Genomic DNA, 6,131 nt, shown 5'->3' on the forward strand with positions numbered 1-6,131 from the left:
TGGGAGGATTGCATCCAGCATCCAGGTGGAATCTGACCCTCCTCTTGACATAGAGGTGCAATGGACACAACCAATCCAATGTCCACATAGAAGAGATGGCATTGGAATGGGAAAAGTGGACATAGTGGACGAAGGGTATGGGGAAAGGCAGGAAGAGATGAGAGGTGGAGGCGTCTTTGGGACATGGAGCTGCCCTGGATGGTACTTCAGAGGCAATCACCAGACATTGTAAATCCTCACAGGACCCACTGGATGGAATGGAGGAGAGTATGGGCTATGATGTGAACCAATGTATATGAGGTGCAGAGGTGCCCAAAGATGTACTTACCAAATCCAATGGATGTGTCATGATGATGGGAACGAGCGTTGTTGGGGGGGGGGAGAGGGGGGTGGGGGGATGGGGTTGAATGGGACCTCACATATATATATTTTAATGTAATATTATTACAAAGTCAATAAAAAATAAAAAAATTAAAAAAAAAAAAAGAAGCTACTTAAGAGAAGCTGACTTGGCCCAGTGGTTAGGGCATCCATCTACCACATGGGAGGTCCGCAGTTCAAACCCTGGATCTCTTTGAACCATGTGGAGCTGGCCCATGCATGGCGCTAATGCATGCAAGGAGTGCCCTGCCACACAGGGGTGTCCCCCACATAGGGGAACCCCATGAGCAAGGAGTGCACCCCATAAAGAGAGCCATCCAGCATGAAAGAAAGTTCAGCCTGCCCAGGAATGGCACTGCACACATGGAGAGCTGACACAACAAAGATGATGCAACAAAAAGAAACACAGATTCCCATGCTGCTGACAAACAAATGGGGTGGGACGGTAAATAAATAAATAAATAAATAAATAAATAAATAAATAAATAAGAAGCTACTTAAGTATAATGATCATCTTGTCATAGTTTGTTGTATCAGTGTGTGGAGACCCATATAATGAGCATGAAGGTGTTGGACTTCCATCCTGGGGAGTCCTGCTATGCTCTCAAAAAGAGGGACAGGAGTCCCCAAGAGTATAGGCAGTGCCCAACAGGGAAGGACAGGCCAGTGTGTGAAGTTCTCATAGAATTCTCCTACATGTCTTGCAATGATGGATACAGACCATGTTAACTGAAGCACAGGGGCTGCAGTTAGGACAGGGTCTGAATCATGGGGAACTGGTACTGCAGCATGTGAATGACTTCAGGCAGCACAGCTGTCTTTCTGAATGCTATTGATGGTGATTTGTACTATCATCTGCCAGCACTGCATAAATCTGTTATAACTGCACTCTTGAACTCAGTATTGTGTGAGATTATAGGTCTCCATGCCAGTAGCTGTTGTTTTCAGGGCCTAATTATTCTTTGGTATGTAAGGATACTTCATTAGCTGGAGGTTCTTTGCAGATTCCCAATACCTGTACATATGTGCTACAAGACTGTCTGTTATCCCTGGAGGTCTACAGTTCTGTGGTTGGGGCTGCAGTACACTGGGCTATAATAGGCTCTCCACTCATATTTAAGAGCAATGTACAAGTTGGGAGACAGGAAGATCTTGCCCAAGCTGCCTGTGCTGACTAGCATATGAACTCCTTAAGCCTGTCAGGTTATCTTGTCAAGGTGGAAACATCCTCTCATAAATAATATACTTCTGCTATCCAAATTGCTCCATGTTGTGTACAATCTTTTGTAGAGAAGGTCCCAGATGCTGTGGTATGGTGGTCGTCCCTGAGAGTTTTATGGTTTGACTACCACATCTGGCCCTGGAATGGTGAAGCTACTTAAATCTGTACATCTGCCAGGGCACATAATATTAACAGATATCTCTTATTGATTCTGTTTCCCTGGAGAACCTTGACTAAAACACCAGGGAACCCACTCTGGTGGTTGTGTGGTATTGAGATGTTGGTCTTTTGGGATTGGTGGACTGCTGGGAGATGGCCCCTATCCATCAAACAACTGGTGGGGAGGTGGGTCTTTGTGCAGAGCACAGAGAGGCTGCCCATAGGGTGGGCAATATTGTGGAAGAATATGCACCAGAGTTCAGTCACCAGGAGTCAGTAACTGATGAAGAGACAAATCTACTACCCAGAGAAGTTCTCAATGACCCCCTCTCCTGAAAGGATACACATCTCTGCTGATAACATAAGAAGGAGTTGTGCTTTAGATGGAACTAAACTAACTCTTCTCATGGGTGGATTGACTGCAGGTGACTGAACTCGAGTTTGTTCTTCAGCTCTAGATTTTCTCACCAAATTTTTATTAGTTAATCCTATGAAAGAATGCTATGAATTCAGAATAAGAATTCATTTGTGTTGAACTTCTTTAGTTACCCAATATCCCTCACTTTCATGGAGAGGGTCTGCTCTGGTGCATAGAGGGTCCCTTGTTCTGGCTTTGTCTTGATGAGATAGATGTTGGGAAGGAGAGCATTAGAAACTCATGATTTGCTTACACCAGTATTCAGCACATCTATTGATCTCCAAGGAAATTATTTATCAGTTGAGCTTGTTTTGGCAATGTGTGGTGATTCTGCACCAACTCTGTATCTTTTTAGCTGACTGGAAACAATCTGACTTTCCACTACATTTTCAGATGAGTCATTGAAACTGAAGCAACTGTTCCTTCACAGAAGCTAGAATATTGGTGGTTGCGGCCTAGGGTTCCATGCTTGGGCCAGTGGAGGCAGCTTCCTGGTGGGTCTATGGTTGCTCTTCCTCCACAAGAGGGGACTGTTCAGGAACTGACATTCCTCTTTAAGTGGTAAAGCAGAGATGTAAACTGTAAGAGCAATCTGGCATTCATTAAGTGTAGGACTCATCAGGAAAAGCCAACAATAACTGTTCTCATGAAAGAAGAACAGACTGGGGATACACACAAGCAAATAACCAAAGGAAAGCACCACTAAATGTGCATTTTATTTTCCTTCTTAATTTTCCCTCCTGAGAAATTGGTAATAGGAATCAATAATTGATTTTGTCTCTTCTGTGAGTTTATGGGAATTTTTTTCCAGACTGTTATCTCATTGTAGAAATTCAGAAGAGTTCATATGGATTATGTGGCTGAACAGAATTTGATGTTGAATAATCTTTATCAAAATTGCAAATTCAATGCTCTGAGTCATTCAAACTGATGTGCATGAGACAATCTCTCCTATTTTTGAAACTTCTCTGGTTAAAATTTAATGGACCAACTAGCCCCAGAATTAAACCAATAAAACAGTCTTAATAAAAAGCAGGCAAAAGACAATGAGTATAGGGGCTTTTGAACCTGTTTCAAGGGGGAGAAATTGTCTCTCAAGGACTTCAGTTGATTACTTCTTAACCTATTCATTTTCCCCTAGAAGGAAGAGTGCATTCCCAGATAAGTGATTTGATTTTGTGTACATGAAACATAAAAAGAATCTGCTAGTAGTAAGGGAGTGCTATTGTGGTCCCCCCAAAATATATTGACATATTCACTCCAACACCTATGAACATGACCTTATATGCAAATAGGGTCTTTGCAGATGTGATCAAGTAAAGATCAGCTCATAATGGATTAAGCTGGATGAAAATTCAATATGAAGGATGTCCTTATTAGAAGTGGAGAAGACTCAAAGACATAGAAGGGAGACAGCTCTGTGAAGAGAGGCAGAAGTTAGAGTTGTGCTTTACAAGCTAAGGAAAACAAAGATTGCAGTGCACTTCCTGAAACTGGGAAAAGGAAAGGAATTAATCTCTCCTAGAGCCTTCAGGGAGAGCCTGGCCCTGCCAATATCTTGATGTCAGACTCCTGCCTCTGAACTGTGGGAGGATAAGTTTCCATTGTCTAAAATCATGTGGTTTGTGATATTTTGTTAGGCCAGCCCTAGGAAATTAACACAGGTGTTTTGTTTTTATTACTGCTGTTGTTTTGTATTTATTTTTTTTTACTTTTTAATCTCTTCACAGTAATTCTGACTCTGTTTGTCTGCCTTCTAGGCCCAGGCATTGCCTCACTGTGTTTTCCCAAATGTATGCTAAGTGGTGGGATAGTTCATAGGTGGTGCCTCCTAGTCACAGGCCACCTCTGTGCCCTTCATTTCACTCTTCATCAGTATTAATCAGCTGTTTTTTCCTCCATGGAACTGATTTCTAAATTTGTTCAAACTTGGGAGAGAAAAGGGGGTTTTATTTTAATTGTACCTAAAATTCCAACACTCCTTTGGCATACAGTTTTCTTGAGAATTTTTCAGTCTCATCTCACTTTCTGTGAACTTGTCTCCCACTTTCAAATGACAATGAGCCCATGATAAATATGATACCCATTCCAATTTTCTATTTACTTATTTTATTTAATATATATCAGTGTATTACAAATATTTTCCTATTTGTCATATTTATTTCATTTGTTTGTATTTTAAATGAATAGATATGTATTATTAAGGAGGAAATGGAAAAGATGATTGACTTTATATGGTTATGAGTCTCCAAAAAAGAGTTGGGGAATCATCAAAAGTGTCGTGTTTATGCATGCCTCAGCAAGATCCCAGAGACAGTCAAAGTAGATGCAATCCCAGGTACTGGTTCTCCTGAGGGCTACAGAGACCCTCAGGTTCTATGGTCATGGCAGATGGCTCTGGAGTTCAGTGCCGTATCACTTGGCCCTACTTTAGAGTTTGTGTTCCTGAGTGTGATGAAGTTGGACTCAGATGTGACCTTTCTACACATGCTTCTTCTGTCACTTTTACTGAACCTGTGGTTGGCGCTGGTGTTGGTATATACTCAGGAGACTTGAATCTCTGGACTGTCCATGTGACAGCTATGCCCTGAGCCTCAGCAGTCTTGCAACTCCTACCCTCTGGTTCATTGGACTTACCCCAGCCAGCTAATAGGGAGGTGAAGAAGGTCAACTACCACACCAGGGAGCTATGAATGTCTACAACTGCAAGCAGGAGAATTGCATCCATCATCCATTTGGAATCTCAGTCTCCTCTCAATATAGAGGTGGAGTGGACATAACCATCCCAGGGTTCACAGAATGGAGGAATAGAGTATGGATTAGGGTAGACTTACTGATATTCTACTATGGAACTATTGTGATTAGTAATGGAAGAAATTGTAGCATTGTTGTGGAGAAAGTGGTCATGGTAGTTGCTGGGGGTAGGGAGAGGGAATATGAGATATGATGTGGGGGCATTTTTAGGACTTGGAGTTATTCTGGATGATACTGCAGGGACAGATGCCAGACATTGTATGTTCTACCATGGTCCACTGGGTGGACTGGGGGAAGTGTAAACTACAGTGTAAACCATTATCTGTGTGTTGCAGCAGTGGTCCAAAATGTATTCACCAAATGCAGTGAATGTGCCATCATGTTGAAAGTTGTTAATGTGGGAGGAGTAGGGTGAGGAGGGTTAGGGGTATATGGGAACCTCATATTTTTTTAATGTAACATTAAAAAAAGAAAGAAAAAAATTACAACCTGGTCTTTCAAATTAAAATTTTAATAGAAAATTATTTTTATAATAAAATTAGGAAAATATCACTATGATTTCTTCTCATTTTACTTAAATTTAATTCATCACATTTTATTTTTAATTGCTCTGAAATTTAGAGGGTGCCTATAAAAAGAAGTGATTATCTTTCACTGTTCCCTAAAGAAGCTAATTATGTATCCAGCATAAGTTACTGAGTAGTTCTTACTTTTTCCATTATAATGTGGTCATCACTTTCATGTCTAAAATGTTGTCTGGAAGAAGAATGACCTTATGCAGTTAGAGAACAGTTCCTTCTTTTTCATGTGTTCGGTGAAATTCAGCAACATAGAACCAAATTTAAATAACATTCATAAAATATCAATTTCAACTATGTAAAAAATATGTATTAGGAAAATTCATCATTTTTTCCTAGTATTTTCTAAAAAATCTTCAGATTTTGTTGTTTTATTCACAAAAATCCTTAATTTTCAAATGATAATCATTTAATATTTTATGCAGCAATATTTCATTTCCTTCTGCTGTAGTCCTGCTGTCACATTCCTTCATGAAACCATGTAAGGAGAAATTGATAATCTAATAATCTAGGGTAAGGAGGAGCCAACCCATAAGTTTATTATTCATTCTTTAACTAGCAGAAAGATTGTCCTAAACATTCTAAGAAACAATACTGTGAAATACCCACTGGCAGAGAC

General features: G+C 40.4%; 1 pseudogene; it reads right to left on the reverse strand.

Moving 5' to 3' along the window:
• Nucleotides 1-1,182: 1,182 nt before the first annotated feature.
• LOC101432027 (plakophilin-4 pseudogene) lies at nt 1,183-2,728 on the reverse strand (annotated as a pseudogene).
• Nucleotides 2,729-6,131: the final 3,403 nt, after the last annotated feature.

This window comes from Dasypus novemcinctus, chromosome 16, assembly GCF_030445035.2.
Source record: "Dasypus novemcinctus isolate mDasNov1 chromosome 16, mDasNov1.1.hap2, whole genome shotgun sequence".
NCBI lineage: Eukaryota > Metazoa > Chordata > Mammalia > Cingulata > Dasypodidae > Dasypus > Dasypus novemcinctus.